At 39.3% G+C, this 23432-nt stretch overlaps 1 long non-coding RNA gene across 1 annotated transcript; it reads right to left on the bottom strand.

Moving 5' to 3' along the window:
* Positions 1-4809: 4809 nt before the first annotated feature.
* On the bottom strand, positions 4810-23400 carry LOC138891090 (uncharacterized). The gene is made up of 3 exons (XR_011407402.1): positions 22519-23400; positions 5292-5348; positions 4810-5205 (listed from the first exon to the last, which is right to left on the bottom strand). It is a non-coding gene; the product is annotated as an uncharacterized lncRNA (long non-coding RNA).
* Positions 23401-23432: the final 32 nt, after the last annotated feature.

Here is a 23432-nt window from a genome sequence, read left to right as displayed (position 1 = left end):
ACATGACTTGCCGGAGCAAGGCCGGAGATGGCCATGGAACTTGAATCAAGCAAAGTCTGGACCCAGCTTCTTCATGGTCAGGTCATGAGACTTCAGTAACCAAGCGTAGAGGAGCCATAGAAGGCTGGTGGGTGGCGAAACCACCATGGATTCAGGCAAGAAAATGGCCGGAGAAGGTGAGTGAAGCTCATCAGAGCGTAGGGGGAGGGGAAGGTTCTAGAGAGAACCAGAGATAGAGATAGAGAGATGCGAGTCGATTGAGGGAGGAATGAGAGGGGTTTGGGGGGGGGGGTCGTTTAGTTTAATTTGGTAAGAACGAATCTGGGCCGTTGGTCAAAATTGATCAACGACGAAGATTTAATCCGGTTGGGCCGGGTAGATTTAGGGGTTGGGCTTGTTTAATTAGGCGATTGGGCTGGTTTAATTTGGGTGGGGTCTGTTTGATTTTTTAGGCTAAATTTGAAAGCCAAATTTGGCTACAAGTTAAATAGCCCCCTTTTTCCCTTTAATTTATAGAAAAAATAGTAAATAAATTTCTGAAAACAAATTAAAAGCACTAAAATGGTTTATAATATATAATTATTAATTTAAAAATATAAGATCTCATTTTATAAACATGAGACGAATTTAAACCTAAAAATGGCTAATACTGCAATTATGCAATTTTAACCTTAAATACTAAATAAATTTGTAAAAAACATGTAAAAAAATATATTAGCTATATTTTAGTGTAAACATGAGACTCCAATAAATTAATCACCAAAATGATAATTTTGGGGATAATTATTGGGGGTTTCTTGATAAAATAGGCAGTGAATTGATTTAAAAATCTTTGAAAAAAAAATTAAGGAAAATAATGTAACCTTGGGATATAGTTATATATGCATATATAGGCTATTTTGAATGTATTTTGCATATTTGAAAATACAAGAAAAAATTGGGTATCAACACGAAGCTGGAAGGTAAAGTCATAAAGAGGATTGAGGATTGCCAGAACGCTGAAGGAGCTGAAGGGGGACATCTGGCCAGAGCCAACTTGCTGCTGGGTCTGCGCGAGCTGGGCGACCTGTATGATGGACTTAGGAAGATCGAATCTGGGGAAGGTCCTTCTGGGACCAAGTAGGCTTGAGTTATTTGCTTTCCTAAATGTAATAAGACCAAGTGCCAGTAGTGACTTACTTTTCTATTATCTTAGTGTCGTTTTGGGATTCGTCTATTTTTACATTTTGAAATGAAGTATTTATTGGCATCCGAAGTTCTCCAAATCTATTTGTCGCTAGGCCTACCTCGGGCACAATGAGGCTTCCAAATTAGGACACGAATTTACATTTCCCCAATATGTGTTTAAATACTGCAAACATTTCAGAATCCTCACTGACTTGTTACCTTTTTATTTTTCCTTATTTGGTTATTTCTATTCCCTTAGGTTAGTTCACTCATACTGGCCTCATCAGCATATCATACCAGATCTAGAGTCCCTCCACCTCCTCCTACAAGCAATAGAAAAGGTAGAGGAAAAGCAAAAATGGACGATTTAAGTGGCATCCGAAAGGAGAATGTTGAGAACGCAGAAACTTCAGATGGGCGAAGTACTCCGGCACCAAATGATCTAGTCTTGATATTGGAACAAAAGAGATTGGAACTACAAGGAGAACTTGAGCAGGTTCGCAACTTGGAAAACTTGTCACTCACCCTGAATGTCCCTAACATCAACCACTAGAACACAAAGAACCCAGCACCCCCCCAAAACACACAAAATCAACCTCCACAAAATCCTCCCATACCAAATCAATATGCAACCCTACCCCAAAATCTCAATCCATTACCAATACCAACTCCGCCACAACATCACCACCAACCAATTTAATACCCACCAATCACCACTTACCATACTCCCCAAAACACACCACAACCCATTCCCGATCCTCAAAACTCCACCAATAACCATCATTACAACCAAGTCCCTGGCACCCATAAAAGCAACCATATATATGTAGAAACTGTGTCTTACTCTATCCAACCAATCTCCTATACACCGAAATCCTCCGAGAAAGACCTGCTCATTAAGAACATGGTTAAAGAACTCAAGAAATTGACGAGCCGAGTTTAGGGTATTGAAGGCGACAAAGGAATAGAAGGTTTGAACTATGAAGACTTATGCATACAGCTAGATGTAGAACTGCCAGAGGGGTACAAACCTCCCAAGTTCGAGATGTTCGACGGTACAGGTGATCCCAGGGGTCATCTGAGGACCTACTGTGACAAGTTTGTCGGGGTCGGAAAAGACCTGAATGAAAATCTTTATGAAAAGTCTTACTGGGGATGCTTTGTCTTGGTACATTAGCCAAGATCCTAAGAAATGGTCCAATTTGGTGAGTATGGCATCAGATTTCATGGACTGGTTCAGGTTCAATATAGAGAACGCCGGATCTTTTTTACATTCAAAATCTTAAGAAAAAACCTACTGAGACTTTTCGCGAGTATGCTACTCGTTGGAGGTCAGAAGCGACCAAGGTCAGGCCATCTTTGGACGAGGAACATATGAACAAGTTCTTCGTCAAAGCACGAGATCCGCAATATTATGAAAGGTTGATGGTTATCGAAAATCATAAATTTTCTAATATCATCAAACTTGGAGAAAGAATCGAAGAAGGAATCAATAGCGGGATGGTAACGAATTTTGAGGCACTACAGGCCACAAATAAGATATTACAATCAGGTGGCATATCGAAGAAGAGAGATGTTGGGGCGATAATGGTGGCTTAGGGCCCAAAATCTCCACTTACATATCAAACACCTCCGCCTACATATCAAACACCTCCACCCACATATCAAACACCTCCACCTACATATCAAACACCTCAACCCACATACCAAGCACTACCGCCCACATATCAACCCTCATCTCCCAAATATTCCCAACCTGTCGCTGTCCATCAAACCTATAACTCTCAATCGTCTCATTTACCATCACCCCCAACTCATCAAAATTATCCAAGACCATGACTAAACTTTGACCACAAGCCACCCAGATAATATACTGTCATTTCTAAGCCCATTGACCAGTTGTATGAAAGGCTGAAAGCCACGGGTTACGTCACTCTTGTTCCCGTTATGGCATTAGAAAATCCATCCCAATGGGTCAATCCAAACAAACTTGTACGTACCATTCCGATATGAAGGGCACACCATTGATGAGTGCCGAACATTGAAGGATAAGATCCAGACGCTAATCGACAATAAGGTCATATAGGCCAAGGAAGCCGCACCTAATGTCTGCAACAACCCCTTCCCGGATCATAGGGGTGGCGGGATACATGTCATAGAAATGGATGAAGAATGGGATCCTGAGGGGTCAATCGGGATTATCCGAGAAGGCTATGGCTTTAAAATTGCAGTCACACTTACTCCTATTGTAGTGCAGACTCAGTCACCGATCGAAGTTGAGATAACTGCATCAGTTCCATTTGAGGTAGAGGTAGCTCCACTTGCGGCCACCTCGCTCCATTTGAAGTAGAAGTGGTCACACCTTTCACGGTGACAGTGTCAACCACACCTTCTTTCGACTAAAAAGCAATACCCTGGGATTACGTTGCCAAAGCTCGGCGAAAAGGGAAGGCAAAGGTAGAGGAATCTGATGCTGCACAAGGAATGACTAGGACTGGAAGAGTCTATATGCCTGAACATTTGGGAGGACCAAGCAAGGATAACACTACCAGGCAGTCTGTTATTGAGACAAGGCCAGATGACCAGTGGAGGAAAGTACAAGCAAAGAAGTATTCCATTATTGGCCATCTGAACAAAACCCCAGCTTAGATATCCATCCTGTCACTGTTGCAAAACTTAGAGGAACGCTTTAATGAAGGTGTTGAGCGAGGCTTATGTACCCAATAACATCACTGGTAGAGAAATGGCCAATATGGTGGGACAAGTACTGGAAAGTCATAAGATCATCTTCCATGAAGATGAGCTTCCACCTGAGTAGTTGAATCATAATCGAGCATTGCATATTACAGTGCAATTTGAAGACAAATTCATTGCCAGGGTCCTGGTTGACAGAGGGTCGAGCCTCAATATTTGTCCATTGGACACTCTGAAAAGATTGGACAAAGGTTTCCATGAAATACGGGTAGGATGCATGAACGTAAAAGCTTTCGATGGGTCCCAAAGGGCCACAATCGGGGAAATCAACCTTTTCTTACAGATGGGGCCAACTTGGTTCGACGTCGAGTTTCAGGTGCTCGACATACCAGCCTCGTATAATCTTCCATTAGGCCGACCATGGATCCATGCCGCTGGAACCGGGCCTTCCACACTACATCAAGCCGTGAGATTTGAATGGAATCGTTAGGAGGTGATCATTCATAGAGATGGGAGTAACCCCATTTACACTAGTCAAACCATCCCGACTATTGGACATAGAAGAAGGCTAGGAGGGGAAACTATGTGTGTCTAACGGGTAGGCCGGGCTAGGTAGGGAAATTTAGTAACCGTACGGGTTGTGGTCTGGGCTTATTATGTGTTGGGCATACCGGGTTTAATGAGTTCGGGTTCATCCGGGTAAAAATTGAACCATAAGAGTTACGAGTACAAAGGGCCAGGCCGGGTTAGTGTACTTTTTATTTTATTTTTGTATTTTGTATAACTATTGGAAGTTATATTAATATAAAGTAAAAATATAAAGAATACAATGAAGATGGAAAAAAATGCACTTATAAATTGCAAGTGCTACATTTATTTTAAAATTCAAACTTACAAATTGAAAGGTTTACATTTAACAATAAGTAAATTAACCAAAAAAGTGTAAATTCAAAGGTTTTGCATTGCCTTAGTAAGTTTGTCATTATCAATATAAACTGAGTGACTTTTTTTTGGAGTGTTAAATTCGGATGGGTTACCATGTGTTAATATATTTCCAAGTTCCTCGTCTTCTGGGCTATCAACATCTTCACGTCCTTGATTTCTTCGTTCTGATCTAATCCAATCTCTGAAACATACTAAAACTTCCAAAGCATTGCTTCCCAATGAGTGACGGGTGTCTCCAAGTTGTTGTATTGCTTGGCTAAATGCACTCTCTGATGCAACAGTTGAAATTGGCACATTCAGCACATCCCGATACATAGCAGAAAGAACAGTAAATTGCTTTCCATTCTCATGCCACCATCCCAACGGTAAAAATTCCTTTGTGCGAGGCTCTTTTTGCTTCTGCAAGTAGAATTGAAGTTCATCAATGTTCCTGCTACTGGTTTGAGTGTTAGAAAATGTAGAAAAAATATTAAAACTATTAAGACCTTCTTCATCATCCATAGTAGCAGAAGTGGTACAGTGCATAGTGGGATTAACATTGCCTACATTAAGAGCAACATCATCAATTACATTTGCATAATAATTATATAATTGTTGTAAAGAATCATTTAGCTTGTTCATACAAGCATATAAATCTGGGGTTTCAGTTGGTCCAATCTCCATATAAGTATATAAAGCATTCATTAATTGGTGACAATCAGACATCTTAATAGAAGGATTTAAAACAACACCAATTAAGTAAATCAGAGGAATTGGAAAGAAATATTTTTTGAATTTTGCTTGCATTTTTTTAACAACATCCCTATATTTTTCTTTCTTCTTAAATTCAAAGAGTAGAAAAGAAATTTCAGCTATATGTACTAAAGCCATAGTAACAGTAGGGTAATATGCTCCAGAAAACTCAATATTAGCTGTATAAAATTTATGTAAAAATTTAACATCATTAATGACCTCCCAAGTAGTAGTTGTTACCATACGGTTTGGATCAGTACAATGCGCATTAGCAACTTAAGTTATTGGGAATCTATATTTGTAGCAACATTTTAAAAATATATATGTATAATTCCATCTAGTAACAATTTCGTCTGGCATGAATCTGGGTTTAAGGTTATACTGGATACAATTATTCTTAAATTCCTTTATTCTAGATTGTCTATTATTTCCTTGAATAACACCAACTGCTTTTCTAACATGAGTAATCTCAGTTGAAAATAAATCAATGCCACTTTTAACAATTAAATTATAAACATGACATGCACACCTAACATGAAAAATTTCATCAAGAGGTGGTTGCAAATGCAGTTTTAATATTGAAATTGTGGCATTATTGTTAGAAGCATTATCAAAAGACATACACAATACTTTTTGCTTGAGATTATAAAATTCAACAACTTCACAAATAGTAGTACTTATAAACGCAGCAGTATGACTCTCATATTCATCATATTTAAAAGCGATAATACGTTTTTGCATACAATAATTGTCATCTATCCAATGACATGTAATTGTCAAATAATCATTTCCATTAACAGCATAGCCAATATCAGAAGTTAGAGAGACTCTACAAGGAAGATGGCTACACAAATAACGTATGTATGTTTGATAATATCCATGAAGTCTAAAGATATCAGATCTACAAGTACTTCTAGGGATACCTTTAAATAAAAGATTGTAAATTCTTTGAATATACATAATAAGATATGATGAAGAAGCAAAAGAAAAAGGTGGACAACCCAAAGCAATCATTTTTCTAACTCCTTACGATCCTTCATTTTATCATATTTCAAAAGAACTCCAGTAGTAGAGTTGGAGGGAGTGCATCGAATTCGGCAATAAATTGAGCACTTGATGATTTTGCAACTCCAATGTTACCACGAAGAAACGTCAATTGTTCCAATTTTGAAGTTCAATTGTTCAAACTTCAAATAATAAATTCTACGATAAATTAAGTTCCAAAAAAAAGAAGAGCCAAATAGTTGATTGCATTTTAGGTGAAGATTGAAGAATGAGAGAATATGAGAATTGAGATTGAGAAATGAGAGATGAGTGAAGAAATGAAGAAGACGGGGGGGGGGGGTGTATTTATAGTTTTTCAAAGAGGTGTTAATTTAAAAAAAAACACCAAAAATAGGCTATTTGTGCAATTCAGCCGTTGGGCAACAACCATAATGGCAAATGGACCGTTGCCAACGGTCAGATGTTAGGCCCACAAGTAAAAAAAATAAAAAAAATTAGTTATCGTTATACTGGTCTGGGCCGTTCTGGTCCGGGCCGATTAACCGGTTGAATAGTAATTTACGTTGACCGAGTTTGACCGGTCCGGTTAACTGGTAGGATTTAAGTAAACAGACCAACCTCTACCCCTTTAACCCAGCCCCACTCGTCCCCCTTGTACCGGTCCAAGCCGGTTTTGATTTTAATCGGTTTGGGTCGGTCTGGGCCGGTCTGGAAACGGGCTGACCCGGCCCGTTAGACACCCATAGAGGAAACCTATCATTACATTGAACGGGTCAATGCCATCGAAAAGGATAAATGGTGGAGTAGTAAAATAGAAAGCATATTGGCCTGGTCTAGATATGAACCTGGCAAAGGTTTGGGGAAGAACCTCCAAGGTCTCACTAAACTGATACGACTGAAAGGTCATGGTACCACCTTTGGGATCGAATATCAGTACACATGGCAAAAATACAATGATTGGTTCTCTCCATGGCGCAGACCGTATTACCCTCTCGAGCAAACAGTGCCACGTTTAGATCAATATTTTCACCAAGCTACGAACCCTTGAAAACGTAGTTTCCTAACGAAGAAGTATTGTTTGTAGGAGAAGACATTACCGAAGCATACGATGGTTGGATGATGTTTTTTGACGGAGCTGTAAATTTCAAAGGAGTGGGCATTGGAGCAGTTTTGGTGTCAGAAACAGGTCAACATTATTCGGTATCTGCTAAACTTAGATTTCCCTGCACCAACAACATGGCGGAGTACAAAGCCTGCGTACTAGGGCTCAACATGGAAATCGACATGAACATTCAGGAGCTGCTGTGGTCGGTGATTCAGATTTGCTTATGCACCATGTACAAGGAGAGTGGGCCACCAAGAATTCCAAGATATTGCCAAATCTGCACCATGTGAAGGAATTGAGAAAGAGGTTCACGAAGATAGAATTCCGACATGTGCCCAGAATTCAGAATGAGTTTGCCGATGCTTTGGCTACCTTGCCATCTATGATACAATATCCAGATAAGAATTATATTGATCCTATTCAGGTGAAGATTCATAATCAGCCGACATATTGTGCTCATGTTGAAGAAGAAACAGATGGAAAGCCTTGGTTCCATGACATCAAGGAGTATTTGTCGAGGGGAGAATATCCGGAGTATGCAAATCACACTCAGAAACGCACACTTTGGAGATTGTCCAATCACGTCTTCTACAGTGAAGGAAATCTATATAGAAGAAATCCCGATTTGGGATTTCTAAGATGTGTCGACCCAAAAGAAGCTTCTAAACTGCTTGACGATGTACATGCTAGAACCTGTGGCCCACACATGAATGTTTTTGTCTTGGCTAAGAAGATACTCAGGGCCGACTATTTTTGGATGACCATAGAGACAAACTGCATCCAGTATGTCCGCAAATGCTTTCAATGCTAGGTGCATGCCGATATGACAAAAGTGTCGCCAAACGAGCTCAATGCAACAAGCTCACCCTGGCCATTCGCCGCCTGGGGAATGGATGTTATTAGTCCGATTGAGCCTACTGCTTCAAATGGGCACAAGTTTATTCTTGTAGCCATTGATTATTTCACAAAATGGGTAGAGGTTGCATCTTATAAAGTTGTAACCAAGAAAGTCGTCGCAGATTTTGTCAAAGATCGTATTGTTTGCCGATTCGGAGTTCCCGAGTCCATTATTACTGATAATGCCACCAATCTCACCGTGATTTGATGAAAGCTATGTGTAAAACTTTTAAAATCCAGCACAAGAATTCCACATCCTACAGACCTTAGATGAACGGAGCCGTAGAAGCCGCCAACAAAAACATCAAGAAGGTACTAAGGAAGATGGTAGAAAACCATCAACAATGGCACGTGAAGCTAACTTTTGCTTTATCGGGTTATCGCACTATAGTTCGCACATCAATCGGGGCAACTCCCTACATGTTGGTTTATGGTACCGAGGCTGTCATTCCAGCCGAGGTAGAGATTCCTTGTTTAAGAATCATACAGGAAACTGAACTCAGTGATGCAAAGTGGATAAGGAGTCACTATGAACAATTGGCCTTTATCGATGGAAAGAGGATGACAGTGTGTCACGGCCAACTTTATCAGAACGGAATGTCCAGAGCTTTCATCAAAAGGGTCAAACCAATGCAAGTTGCACCAGGTCAGTTCGTGCTAAAGAAGATCTTTCCACACCAAGATTAAGCCAAAGGGAAATTCTCTCCCAACTGGCAAGGTCCTTACATGGTTCACAGGGTGTTAATAGGAGGAGCACTCATACTTGCTGAAATGGACGGAGAAATTTGGCCAAAACCAATCAATTCAGACACAGTCAATAGATACTATGCTTAGACAATTTACATTTCCTCATCTGATGTAATTGAACTATGCTTGACCTAATTCTCATTTAAGAGGGGATATGTAGGAAGCCTTATGGGTTCAGTCATATCATAATAAAATTTTCATTTACCCCAAGATCAGAAACTGGGGCAGAATTTTGAGGAGGACCCTCAAAATTCCGGAACAAGTCTAGCCAAGCCAACATGTGTCAGACGGTCATAAATCAGTTAAGAAACTAGGGCAGAATTTTGAAAAGGATTCTCAAAATTCCGAAGAAGGTGCAGCAAGGCCTATTATCCGCCAACGGTCAAAAGATCATCTACCAAACTAGGGAAAATTTTTGAGGAGTACCCTCAAAATTCTTACATAAGAAAGCTGCAGTGCCTCTAAAATATGTTACAGTCACTAGTTCATCTAAAAATCGCTTGATATATCAAAACGTTTTTAAAATGACTCTATTTTTATCAATAATTGCATATTTTTGAAAACTCTATTTCCGTGATAGTCAGGTGTTACCCAGGGAAACTCAAAAAGACCTCCAGAACGGAGCAAAGCAAGGCCAACAGACGAAGGCACGAACCAATCTCCCCTTACAAAACTTACAATTTTTCTTTGAATTCAGGAACATCTGACGTAGCGATAGCATCCGCATATATACACGTAACAAATTCGCTATCAATCAAGACATCAGATACCAAATATATCTCCAGCTAAGGCATATAGTACTCTTATTTGCTACTTGCTCTATGCATGAGGCTAATCCTTGCCTCCATATTTTCATGAGGCTAATCCTTGCCTCCGCACCTGCATGAGGCGAATCCTTGCCTCCATATTTGCATGAGGCAAATCCTTGCCTCCATATTTGCATGAGGCTAATCCTTGCCTCCGCACCTGCATGAGGCTAATCCTTGCCTCCATATTTGCATGAGGCTAATCCTTGCCTCCATATCTGCACGGGGCTAATCCTTGCCTCCTTATTTGCATGAGGCTAATCCTTGCCTCCGTACTTGCATGAGGCTAATTCTTGCCTCCTTATTTGCATAAGGCTAATCCCTGCCTCTATATCTGCATGAGGCTAATCCCTGCCTCCATATTTTCATGAGGCTAATCCCTGCCTCCATATATGCATGAGGCTAATCCTTGCCTCCGCACCTGCATGATGCTAATCCTTGCCTCAATATTTATATGAGGCTAATCCTTGCCTCCATATTTGCATGAGACTAATCCTTGCCTCCCTATTTGCATGAGGCTAATCCCTATCTCCCTATTTGCATGAGGCTAATCCCTGCCTCCATATCTGCATGAGGCTAATCTCTACCTCCCTATTTGAATGAGGCTAATCTTTACCTCCATATTTGCATGAGGCTAATCTCTGTCTCCATACCTGCATGAGGCTAATATTTGCCTGCCTATTTGCATAAGGTTAATCGTTGTCTCCCCATCTACATGAGGCTAATCCTTGCCTCCATATTTGCATGAGGCTAATCCCTGCCTCCATACCTGCATGAGGCTAATCCTCGCCTCCCTATTTGCATGAGGCTAATCCTTGCCTCCCCATCTGCACGGGACTAAGCATTGTCCCTCTTTGCACAAATATTGCTCTATTTTTAGCACTATCTATTTGTTTTTCAATCGAGCTAAGCTCTGCCCTCAATTTCACAAGACTAAGCCTTGTCTTGTTAACATCATATTATTGCATATCATGGGCTGAAATATCACCAATCTATCTAAAGGCGTCATAGTCTAAAGGGCATCACCCTCATAGCCGGAAGACACCATGCCATGGCCCGAGGATCCCTCAAATTTGCATATCATTAATCAAAGGTGTCATGGTTCAGAGGCACCATCTTCATGGCCCGAGAACATCATTTCATGGCTTGCGAATCCCTCACTAAATAATTCATGTCCCAGGACATCATGGTCCGAGGACGTCATCCTTAACCGTCCGAAGGCAACCTTCATTGTCCAAAGGGAATCCGCATCATGTCTAAATTTTCGTGCAGATACATGTCGGCAACATCTTTTCATCTGTAGGTGACCAGCAAGCAACTGGTATCCCAGCAGGAGAAACCTCACTCCAGTTCCTTCAACTATCTCAAGCTTAACCATAACCGTTCTTTCACCTATCCCGAAATCTCGTGTCCATTCTTGTAATGACTTCATTGGTATATTCCGCTGATGAATCCAGAACTATACATGGCCTAATTCCTGTAAGACCAAGGATATGTAGGCAACTCGAAGACCGGAGTCCGGCCTCTATCTTTCAAAACATCCCATCCGGCCAAAATTGGCCATCATTTCTTTACTCGAAAACTCTTTCATCCTTCAGGGTAAAGAGGGGCAGCTGTTGATACCCAATTTTTCCTCATATGTTTTAACATATATATATATATATATATATATATATATATATATATATATATATATATATATACTTTCAAAATAACACATATGCAGTTACAAGCATGCATAAGCATTTTTTATAATTTTTTTATAATTTTTAAAAGCTCCAAATTGATTTATTTCTTCCATTTTTATATATAAAATTTCCAATAATTATCCTTCAAATTATTTTTGTGGTGTTTATTCATCTAAATTCTTTATTTATGCAACAATATTGTTTCAATATTTTAGTGCATTTTTTAATTGCATTTACATTTTTAGGCTAAATTGCATATCTTTGCAATAATAGCCCTACTAATGCATAATTACATTATTGACGCATAAAAAGGTCTTTTATATTTTTAAAATGTTAAACAACTATTTTAAATCATTTTAGTACATGAAAGTATTTTTTTAGAAATTATTTATTATTTTTATAAATTATATAACTATTAAAAGTGGCTATTTAACATATAGCCTATTTTATTTCAATCTCAGCCCCCAATTTAACCCAATTACCAGCCCAATTTTCAATTAAAACTACCCAGCCCAAACCCTGAAGACCCGATCCGACCCCAATCTCATCTAATCTCGGCCGTTGATCATAGAGATCAATGGCCACCATTAGTCCCTTCCCTTTTTAGTCCCAAACGATCCCCAAACCCTCTCATTCTCACCCATACGCTGCCCAGGAAACCCTCCTCTTCTCTCAAACGCTCTCAAACCTAACCCTAATCAAACCTTGTTAACACTCATCTATGGCTATCTCCGATGATCTCTCACCACCCCAGGCCTCCAATGGTCTCCCTCACGTTAGCCTTGACATCCCCAGGGCCCTCAAGGGACCAGGGCTAGTTGACTTGCATTTATGGTTCCTCCCTCGCCTGTTTCAGGCCATTCCAGTGTGATTCCGAGTAAGATCGTCCTATATTGACTACGATCTATGGTTTTCTGAGCATGTTTCTTCACCTCTATGTTGTTCTCTTCGAAACCCTAATTTCTTTTTCTAAACCTCTTAGATCTGTCCAGATCTAAGATGATTTGGATTTTTTTCATGTGAGTTTTACAATAACCTTAAGATTCTTTACAAGAATCGTATGATTTTCAAGTGATTTTCATTTTTTCCTAAGCTACGGTTTCCGGAATTTATTTTTACAAATATTTTGATGACTTTTTGTGTTTAATCTTCTGCTTCTCATATATTTTGACTGATTTTGTAAGTCTGCTACAACCTTAGCCCGTTTGTACTAAAAGCCCTAATTCTTTTTGATATTCTTCGTCTGGTTTCTGAGTACTAGTATATCGACTGGTTCTTACTTTAGGTTCTTGTGAGTTCTCGTGACTTTCTTGCCACTAATATGCTTCTACTGAATTTCTTAGTTTGACCTTTCACTGATTCTATGGGCTTGTGTTCGTCTTGACTATTCATGTTAAGACCTATAACATTCTCCTTGAATCAGTGTCGTTCTAACTATTTGTTTGTTAAAGTTATGTGGAATCCTGACTATTCATGTTCTACCTTATTTTATATGTTAAACATGGTGACTCTTTCATACCTTTCTCCTTGATTATTCTGAATTCCTTATTTCTTGGTTTGATTTGAACACTTTCCCTTAAACTTTCGATTCTTACCTCTCTACTCGATTTGATTGAATTGCTTGCTTTAATTAATTTTACTTTGCCTTGTTTATATTTTGTTGATTGTTACTGATTTGTTTCCTTAATTAAAACTTCTGTTCATTCCCCCCTAATTACCTACTCTATACTAAACCTTACTTGATTCTTTTCCTTAAATACTTAGCATGCTTTTACCGTTGATTTAAATTGTCCCTTGATTAAGGGAAAGACTTGCTGATTTACATGTGACTTCCCTGATTTGCTACTTAATTGATCTCTTACATTATTTGTTAAACTTTTGATTACTATATAAAACCCCTCTTATTTTATGTTCTGGACAACGAACACTAGTTCATCTACACTATTATACTCTTAAAAGCTCTCTACTCTCTCTTGTTCCTTGCAATTCTTATTCGTCCAACCAGCTGTAAGCCAAGGCTGGCTACTGGCATCATCGCTACTTTGTATTCTGTATACTCTCCTTGACTGGTATGTTCTGATTCAATTCACATTCCAAACTATGTGTTTCCTTTGTTGCTGCAGTTCATCAATTTGTGATTTCCAGTTCTATGTGCTATTCTACTTAATATGTAATCAGCATGCCTAGATTACTGCATCACAAAGTATGTTGAAACTCATAGCTATTATACTGTTTGGCATGCCAATCCTACTTTAAATAATTGGTTCACTAGCATGTCCCAAGCTGCACTGTGTGCTTATGATTTCACCCAACATGACCAAATCCTGCCTATTCTGTATATGATTAGTATTTCTAAAATCTTGAATGTTTCATAAAGTTTTTGTCTAGTGCAATTTGTTTTATTTCACTAATGAGATCCTATTTGTGTCTTAAACCTATGTGTTCTCAACTTAACTTTGCAACTACAATATGTATATTTGATTGCCATCACTAAGGTGCATTCTAGGTGTTCCCCCTACCTCTTTCCCTTGTGTGAGGTATGTTCTGAAACTGTGTGTTCTCTGACTTGCTTTCTGATTGTTGTAAAAATACTCTTCATGTTTTCTTAAACTATTCCTACTCTAACTATGTTCTGATTTTCATAAAATTCTTTCTATTACTAAGACCTTCTTTCTCTGTTTATCAAACTCTTTCAAAGTCATTATGCACTCTCACCTTACTCTTAGAATACTAGGTTCTGCCCATCTGATGTGCGTACTGCCTTGAGATCTCTTTGAACTCTGGCATGTCAGAGCTGGTCTTTTCACACTGCACCTAAATCAGTTATTGTTTAAGAAAAGGTCTAGGTGTGAGCACTGCCCGGGATCCTTGAGGTCCTTAGGGAACTCTGACACACATAGACATGATATTGTCTATGGAACTTTGGCATTTGAGGCTATTGGAGGCTTGGAAGTCGTTTGGGCCTACTGCAGGCTCCCTATAAACTAATTACTGTTCATTTATGTATTTTTATTCATTGGTCTGTAATAATTATTGTAAACAATATTGAGGTGATTAGTGAAAAAAGGGTGGGTAGTCATATATATGTTGGGTAGCTTGGGTAGATACAATGCCTATAGGATATAAACGGCTTTAATAATAGAAATCATGCCTATAGGGTTAAAATCAGCCTTATAATTAGATATCATGCCTATAAAGTGTAAAGTAATTGAAATCCATTTTTTGTTACAACATGTATTCACATTCATCTTCTTAGGTATCATGCCTGCAAGTTCAAGAGTCAGCATTAATAACTAGATTCCATGCCTATATGGATTAAAATCAGCTCCAATAGAAATCATGCCTATAGAATTTAAAATTAGTTTAGTTAAACAAATCAGTTTAATTCATGTTTGAATTGGTTTAATTAACTGTCAGTTTCTTTAAATAAGTTTCCAAACACTGCCTTAAATCAATACTTCTAGAAAGCATGCCTACAGGATCTCAAGTTGTCCATTTTAAAACTGTTCACTATTTTACTGCATTCCTAATCAATAGAGATACCATGCTTTAAGGTTGTCACCATTATGCGTTTAGGCAAGTCTCTAGGGCGATTTAAATTCTGCAACTATAAAACTGTGTTTTGGTATTAGAGACTGTGCAGATTTAATAGGTTTAAAATCAGTAGGCAAGCTAATAGGTCTCTGACACTTGGTCCTAATTCACGCTGTATACTTTCTGCTCATCTAGATATCATGTATAAGTTCGATCGGGGCCTACCGTTGTGGACCAAGAGGGGTGCCTAACACCTTTCCCTCAAGATTATTTCGAGCCCTTACTCTAAATCTTTGGTAATGCAAACTAGTCTAAGAGTTAATCACTCTAGGTGCCCTAACGCACCATAATCCGTTAGGTAGCGACTCTCCAAAAACCCAAATTCCCAAAAAGGAAATGAGTTATTACCCCCCATGAATGTCGAAACCCGAACTTCTCTCGCTCCGCGGAGGGAAAAAGGGGTCGCAACATTACCTTGTTCTTATTTTCCAATAGAATATTCAGTTCGTTCGAGGCGACCTAGCTCGAGAGCCAAAGTTATACATTTCCTTCGGTTTGCTTTTATTTCTATTTGCAGACAATTTCAGTATCAATTTACGTATCCTCTTATTTTGTGCCAAGTTATATCATGTTTCTTTAAAATTGTATATAAATTTAATTGTAATCCAATTTTAGGGTAACCAGTTTGGCGCCTACCGTGGGGATAATGATAATAGTGGTTACCTAGTACAAACTTTCGTAACACACACTATTTTATACTTGTTCATTGAAGTATCTTTGATTGTAGGATTAAAAAATGTCAAACTCTCAGTCAGCACCTCAACGCATTGACAATGATCTCGGCCACCATGTCAAAGTGAGAACATTGCATCAGGAAACGTTTTACCCCCTGCTAGCCTCGATGAAATTCCGGCTGTACATCCAATCGATGTCAGTTCACATATAGCCATCAATGAAAATTTAGCTGTCGATCTTGAAAGCAGTGTCCGCGGGGATGCCTCATCAGCTACTTAGAGCACATGTGGTGGTGAAGATGGAGGGATCAGCCTACGGGAGATCTTCGAAGTGTTGCAGGCTCAACAGGTGGCAATAGCCCAGCTACAAAGTCAGAACCACACACCGAGCAGGGTAGAACCAGGGCCATCCCAGGAAATCATACACAAGATCGAATAGACTTCGAAGAGGTCGAACGATAAGGAATCAAAGACCAACTCTACTATTATAAAGATGCTCGAAAAATTGACAAAGCGAATCGAGATAGGGGAAAAGAAGATCGAGGAAAATGACAAGAAGGTGGAAACCTATAATTCCAGGGTCGACCAGATCCCGGGGGAACCACCAATATTGAAAGGACTAGATTCCAAAAAGTTTGTATAAAAACCTTTCCCCCCGAGTGTAGCTCCGAAGCCAATCCCGAAGAAGTTCCATATGCCCGATATTCCTAAATATAATAGGACGACTGATCCAAACAAACACGTCACCTCCTACACATGTGATATCAAAGTAAATGACTTCGAAGATGATGAGATTGAGTCCGCCTTGCTGAAGAAATTCGGGGAGGCTCTATCGAAGGGTGCTATGACATGGTATCATAATTTACCGCCTAATTCTATTGACTCGTTTGCTATGATTGCAGATTCTTTCGTAAAGGCACACGTCGAGGACATTAAGGTCGCAACAAGGAAGTCAGACCTTTTCAAGGTAAGGCATATGGACAACGAGATGCTCATAGAATTCGATCTCGATTCCAAATGGAACAAATGGATTTGCCACCAGTCACCGACGACTGGGTTGTTCAAGCTTTCACTCAAAGTCTCAAAGTTCGAAGTTTAGTGGCTTCACAACAGTTGAAGCAGAATTTGATCGAATACCCAGCTGTCACTTGGGCCGATGTGCACAATCGATACCAGTCAAAGATCTGGGTCGATGATGATCAATTAGGGGTCCTTCTGGGTCCATTTATCTTATTAGGCCTGTAGATAAAATCAAGAGGGATATTGATTGAGAACTGAGGTCGAATAGAGATCGATATCAACCGTATAATGAAGACCGTAGAGGGAGCGGATATGGGCAAAATTCTATGCGAAATGAGAGGAGAAATGATCGAGGTCAAAGTTCACGAGGAAATATGAGTAAAAACGGCCTCAATAGATCTATCGGTCCCAAAGAAGCACCATGATTGTCGGAGTACAACTTTAATGTGGATGCAACTATCATCGTATCAGCCATTGGACGCATCAACGATACCAAGTGGCCTCGACCTTTGCAAACTGATCCAGCACAAAGGGAGCCCAACCAAATATGCAAATATCATGGCACATATGCCACAGGACGGAGGATTGTCGGCAACTGAGGGAGGAAGTAGACTGTTTGTTCAACGACGATCATCTTCAAGAATTTCTGAGTGACCGAGCTAAGAACCACTTCAGAAATAGGGATCCCAACAAACAAAATAGACAAGACGAACCCTAGCACGTCATCCATATGATCATCGGAGGGGTCGATATTCCCCAAGGTATGATGATGAAACACACCAAGGTGTCAATCATAAGAGAAAAACGAACTCGGGATTACTTATTAGAAGGGACTCTATATTTCAACGACAAAGACGTGGAAAGAATCATGCAACCTCATAATGACGCACTGGTAAGCTCTGTACTTATGAATAAAACTAGAGTTAAACGTGTGCTAATTGATCCAGGTAGCTCGGCCAATATCGTACAATTGAGGGTCGTAGAATAACTCGGCCTATAAGACCAGATTGTACTATCAGCTCGAGTACAGAATGGGTTCAACATGGCTTGCGAAACTACTAAGGGAGAAATAACATTGCCGGTAAAAATTATCGGTACCATCCAAGAACCAAGTTCTATGTAATCGAGGGGGACATGCGATACAATGCCCTGTACGGGAAACCATGGATCCATAACATGAGGGCTATACCTTCCCTCCACCAGGTATTAAAATTTTCAACACCGGAGGGGATAAAGACGGTTTACGGGGAACAACCCGCTATGAAGGAAATGTTTGCAGTCGATGAAGTAATTCCGATATCAACACTCTCATCGATGAAAGACTCTGGTTCGAAAGCGAAACAGGGAGCCAAATAGCAATTATCAGTGCCAGCTTTGACCCCAATCAGACGAGTAAGAGGTTGATGAATACGATGACTTCGGGGTCCCCCGATCTTTTATCGCCCCTGATGATTTTGATGCTACCAAGTCAACGGTCGAAGAACTAGAGTAGGTCATGTTGATCGAACATCTGCCCGATCGGAAGGTGTACCTAGGCACGGGATTAACTCCCGAGCTCAGGGAAAAACTTATTCAATTTCTTATAGCTAACATGGATTATTTTTCTTGGTCCCATCTCGATATGACAGGGATCCTAAAAGACCCCGTAAAATTTAACTTAAAAATCCGGAATTTATGGTGCAAAGTTAGATTTATGTGTTGTAATAGTAGAAATTTCGCGGTTTGGACTTTTTGGATTGAAGTGTGCATTAAAAAGTTAACAGAAAATATTTTGCAGAAAATGCATTTCTACGGCCCACTATGCGGCCGCAGAACCACTCTGCGGACCGCATAATGGTCGCAGAGTGAGGCAGCCTTTTGACCAAATTTGAGGTCAGTTTTGCGGCCAATTATGTGGCCGTATAGATATTTTGTGGATCACACTTTGGTCGCACAATCGTTCTTGATCTTTTGCGAGAGGAGGTTTTGCGGCGCATTATGCGACCACAGAATAGGTATGCGAACCGCATAATGGCCACAGACCGAGGCAAAAAATTTGGGGTTTCTGAGGGCCACTTTTGCGAACCGCATAACCATTATGCGATCGCATAACCTGTTCCAGAGCTTCATTTTGGGTTTTTAAAACCCGACCCCATTCCGTTAAAACACACATTAGGCCATTTTGACCACCTGTTCCTAGAGAGAGAAAATGGTCTTCATCAGTTGTTCTTCAATTCTTGCTTAACCACCTTGAAGATTAACAAGAGAGGCACCTAGGTCTCCTTCCCAAGAGGTAAGCTTTTCTCACCCAAGCTCTTAATTCCAAATCGTAACTATAATAGGCCATTTGTAAGGAAATTCATGGGGATGAGAGTGATTATCTTGCATGCATATATAATGCAAGAGTGTAGAAGGATTGTGAGTTAAAAATGTTAAAGAATGGGGTGTGGGATGATAGAATCTTTCACAAAAAGGTCTTAAAAATATAATGCACACCTAGTGCTTGATAATGTGCTCAAATAAGCTAGAATCTTGATCATCATTCTAATTTTTGGTTCAACTTATAATGTTCATAAACTAGATTGAAGTTACTAAGAGTTCCAGAATTATTGTAAGACTTTAAGAAAAGCTCAATTGAGGTATGTATGGCTAAAACCCCTTCTTCTTAGAAATTGAACCCCCATGGTGTCCAAGAAATTGGTGTAAGTTCCAAAATTGATCGATGTAGTGATTGCTATTTCAAATGTACTTGTGATGCAAGAATATATATATGCAATATGTATCTCAATGCTCTCATTATGCTATCTTGTCAATTGAGAATGTGTTACGGATATGGAATATGTTCTAAAATGCCTAGACTTCAAGCCGAGTTTGAATAAAGATTGTTATGCCGAAGTATGTGAAATCCTCTATATGCCTATGACTTATAATTACTCTTGTGTGTACCTATTATCTTGAATTGACAGGCTTGATGTTGAAAGTGCTAATAATGTGAAATGTGGGGAAAAGAATTTGGATTATGAAATGCAGCCAAGTGCCAAGTATGATGTAATAATTGTGGCCTCAAGTGCTGATGAATTGGTATACGTGAATAAATTTGAAATGAGATGATTGATGAAAAACGATAATATCTTGGGTGAGACGACCTAGCCGATCGGGCTGTGATCGGACGCCATGCCGCACACATGGTGGTACTGTACTGGTTATTAAAACTGGAACTTGAGAATGAAATTGTAATTATGGTAAATGTCTCAAATGAGACGACATAGCCGATCGGGTCGTGATCGGACTCCGCGTAAGAAAGCGGTGATATTATGGATGATGGTGTAATAGTTTTAAAATGTCCCAGCCTAAAGCTATGGAAATTACTTGAAAGCTATGTGATCCTTAATTTGATGTTGTGGTGTTGTTTAAGGTTTTTGTTGATCTCTATAATTACTTCATTCTTGTATTATTGTTCTTTCTAATGAGATGATGTTTAGTTACACATACTAGTACCATTCAATGATACTAATGTCCCTTTTGCTAGGGGCGCTGCGTCTTAAATGGATGCAGGTGGTTCCATAGCAGGCAGCGTTGACCAGCGTTAGCAGTAGATCATCCCCTTTCCAGCAGCCTTGGTGAGCCCTATTTCATTTCGGGGTTATGCATCCCTTGTTCACGTTTTCTCATGTTTTGAGGTATTGTTGGGGCCTTGTTTCCGGTGTTGTCATAACTCTCTTTTGTATCATTAGAGGCTCCGAAGATATTATGTTGATTGTACGTGGGTATTGGAAAGGTCAACAAATTATATTGTGTTTTGGACTCTTGTTCCACTAAATCATAAGGTGTATGTATTTTGGAAACTTAACAGTGATGTAACTAATGAAATGGCTTAGTAATGTGCATATATATGATCTCCTATTGTCTAATTAATGAAAGCATGTCTTCTCTTGATCGTAAGTGAGTTGGGTAAAAAGTGTTTAACAGGGTTGCTTGGCCAGGTTCACTCGGTTGAGCGTCGGTCACGCCTCCTGAGGTTGGGGCGTGACAGATCCCACCAGAGATCACTACTCAAAAACTAAGCTTGGACCCGAAGTTCCGCCCGGTGAAACAAAAAAGGAGACCCCAGCCTGAGATCAAATATGCCTTCATCAAGGACGAGGTAACTAAGCTCCTTAAAATAGGTCAATACGGGAGGTCAAATACCCGGAATGGTTAGCAAACATAGTCATGGTTCCTAAGAAAGGGAACAAACTAAGAATGCGTGTGGATTATAAAGACCTAAATAAAGCATGCCCTAAAGATTCTTTCCCTCTACCTAACATCGATCGCATGATCGACGCCATGGCTGGCCACGAGACTCTATGTTTTCTCGATGCCTATTTCAGGCACAACTGTCACACCTCCTTTTAACCACCCGAGAGGGTATATAAGGGAGTTTTCCCAATTAAAGTGACATTTTATTTAAATTTTTTAGAGTCGCCACTTGAAGTAGTTTATTTGGTGTTCCAAGTCACCGGTTTATTTTAAAATCCCAAATCGAGGAAATTTCGACTTTATTTTAAAAGTGTGCGAACCAGAAATTCTAGATAAAGAATTCTGTTAACCCGGGAGAAGGTGTTAGGCATTCCCGGGTTCCGTAGTTCGAACACGGTCGCTTATTATCTGATTAATTATAAGTTTAAACCTATTGTGCATTTTTAACTTTATAACCATTTTTTTTTTATTTATGGAGTTATTTCTTGAACAAGTTACGATTGTTGTACACTTGTCGTTTTGGAACACACCGCAAACCACGCTACATGAAATAGACCCGCGATTCACGACATGTTTGTTTTATTATTATTCAAAGTTGTTATGATCGGGTCACATGAAATGTACACCTGAATTGGGGATTATGTACCATGACTACGCCACGGAAACCGTACTCATAGTCACGATAGTTGATTAAGCGCCGACAAGTTGCCTACCCACGTATGGTCGGCCTAAGCATATTCCTATAGGCTTAAATCTTCATTTTTGTTTTAGCATCCCTATCACTATGGCCCTTCATCGAACAAATCAGATTAACACCCATATAACATGCAAGGCGTATGAAGAGATAAGGCACATCAGAATTAAAAAGATAAATTAATACATAAAGAGAGCTCCTTTAAAGTCTAATTAGAAGTAACTTCCCAAATCCCAATAACTAAACAACATCAAAATATTCTACTCCCAGTCAAAAGAAAACTAACACATTACTTAGTGATATTGATGATCTCAAACAAAAATATATTTTAACGAAAGAGCAGACAAATCTATACTTTTTCTCTTATTCTTTTATGTAAAAATGTGAAACGTAACCTATAAGGGAAATTGATAATTCATAATGTAAAGTTCAATGAATTCTATTTATAAAAAAACAATTGCAGCAAGATTAAATAAATGAACAAAGAAAACGCTAACCAACACTTTATGATAGCAATAGAGAAAGAGAGGACCTTAAATAATCTTTCAATTGGCGAAAATTTTCAGCAAATTACAGCGGACAGAATAGCGCAGCTACGATCAAAATCCGAAACGACAATCGAACTCGAACGAAATCACGGACCACACCTCGAATGGACTTCGAATGGAAACCTTGGGAATATGTCGATCGAGCTTAAAAAGAAGCAAACTGGGAGCAATAGGAAAGAATCATCTGTTTCGTGCCCTCTGTATATTTTTCTGATTTGTAGAGCTATGGGGAAATAACGTGGATATATGAAACTTCAAGAAAACAAGAAGGGTTTGAGTTGAATACAGAGAAAAGGAGAATAACTAATGCAAAAGTAAAGAAAACTTATAGCCGTATATCTCATTCTCTTCGTGTATATATTTGTTTTGATGTCTTTCACTCCCAATTGTTTGCTTTCGTTTTTTTTTGTTTTTGTCTAATTTGGTTCTGGACTCCTATCTTATGTCCGTTCCTCCTATGTGTATTAGAGCGGCGGAACTGAGAAGGAATGGGGGAACGGCGGCGGGTATGGAATGGCTGAAAATGGGGTGGTGGGGGCTGGAAATGGTTAGTGAAGGTGTTTTGTGGTGATTGTCTAGGTCCAGGTCTTGAAAACTTAGAGTAAAGTTTCTATAATTGGGTATTTTATATGGAGGTGAGAAAGGATGATGGTCATTGGATTAGAAGAAAATAGATGACTATGATTAAATTTTGCACTTAAGTGGGATAATGGGTTGGGAAGAATGGGCTAAGGATAATTGGGTTGGACCATGTCTTTTGGGTGTGAACTTAGGCTAAAAAGACTAAATAATACAATGTATCTATAAAAATGTAAAAATCACTCTAAATTAAAATAAACTAATATAAAACTAAATACTACGAGTGAAACTAATTTTTTTTTTTTGTATTTTCAAATGT

This window comes from Nicotiana sylvestris, chromosome 5 (genome assembly GCF_000393655.2).
Source record: "Nicotiana sylvestris chromosome 5, ASM39365v2, whole genome shotgun sequence".
Classification (NCBI taxonomy): domain Eukaryota; kingdom Viridiplantae; phylum Streptophyta; class Magnoliopsida; order Solanales; family Solanaceae; genus Nicotiana; species Nicotiana sylvestris.
This window is presented reverse-complemented; position numbering and strand designations above follow the sequence as displayed.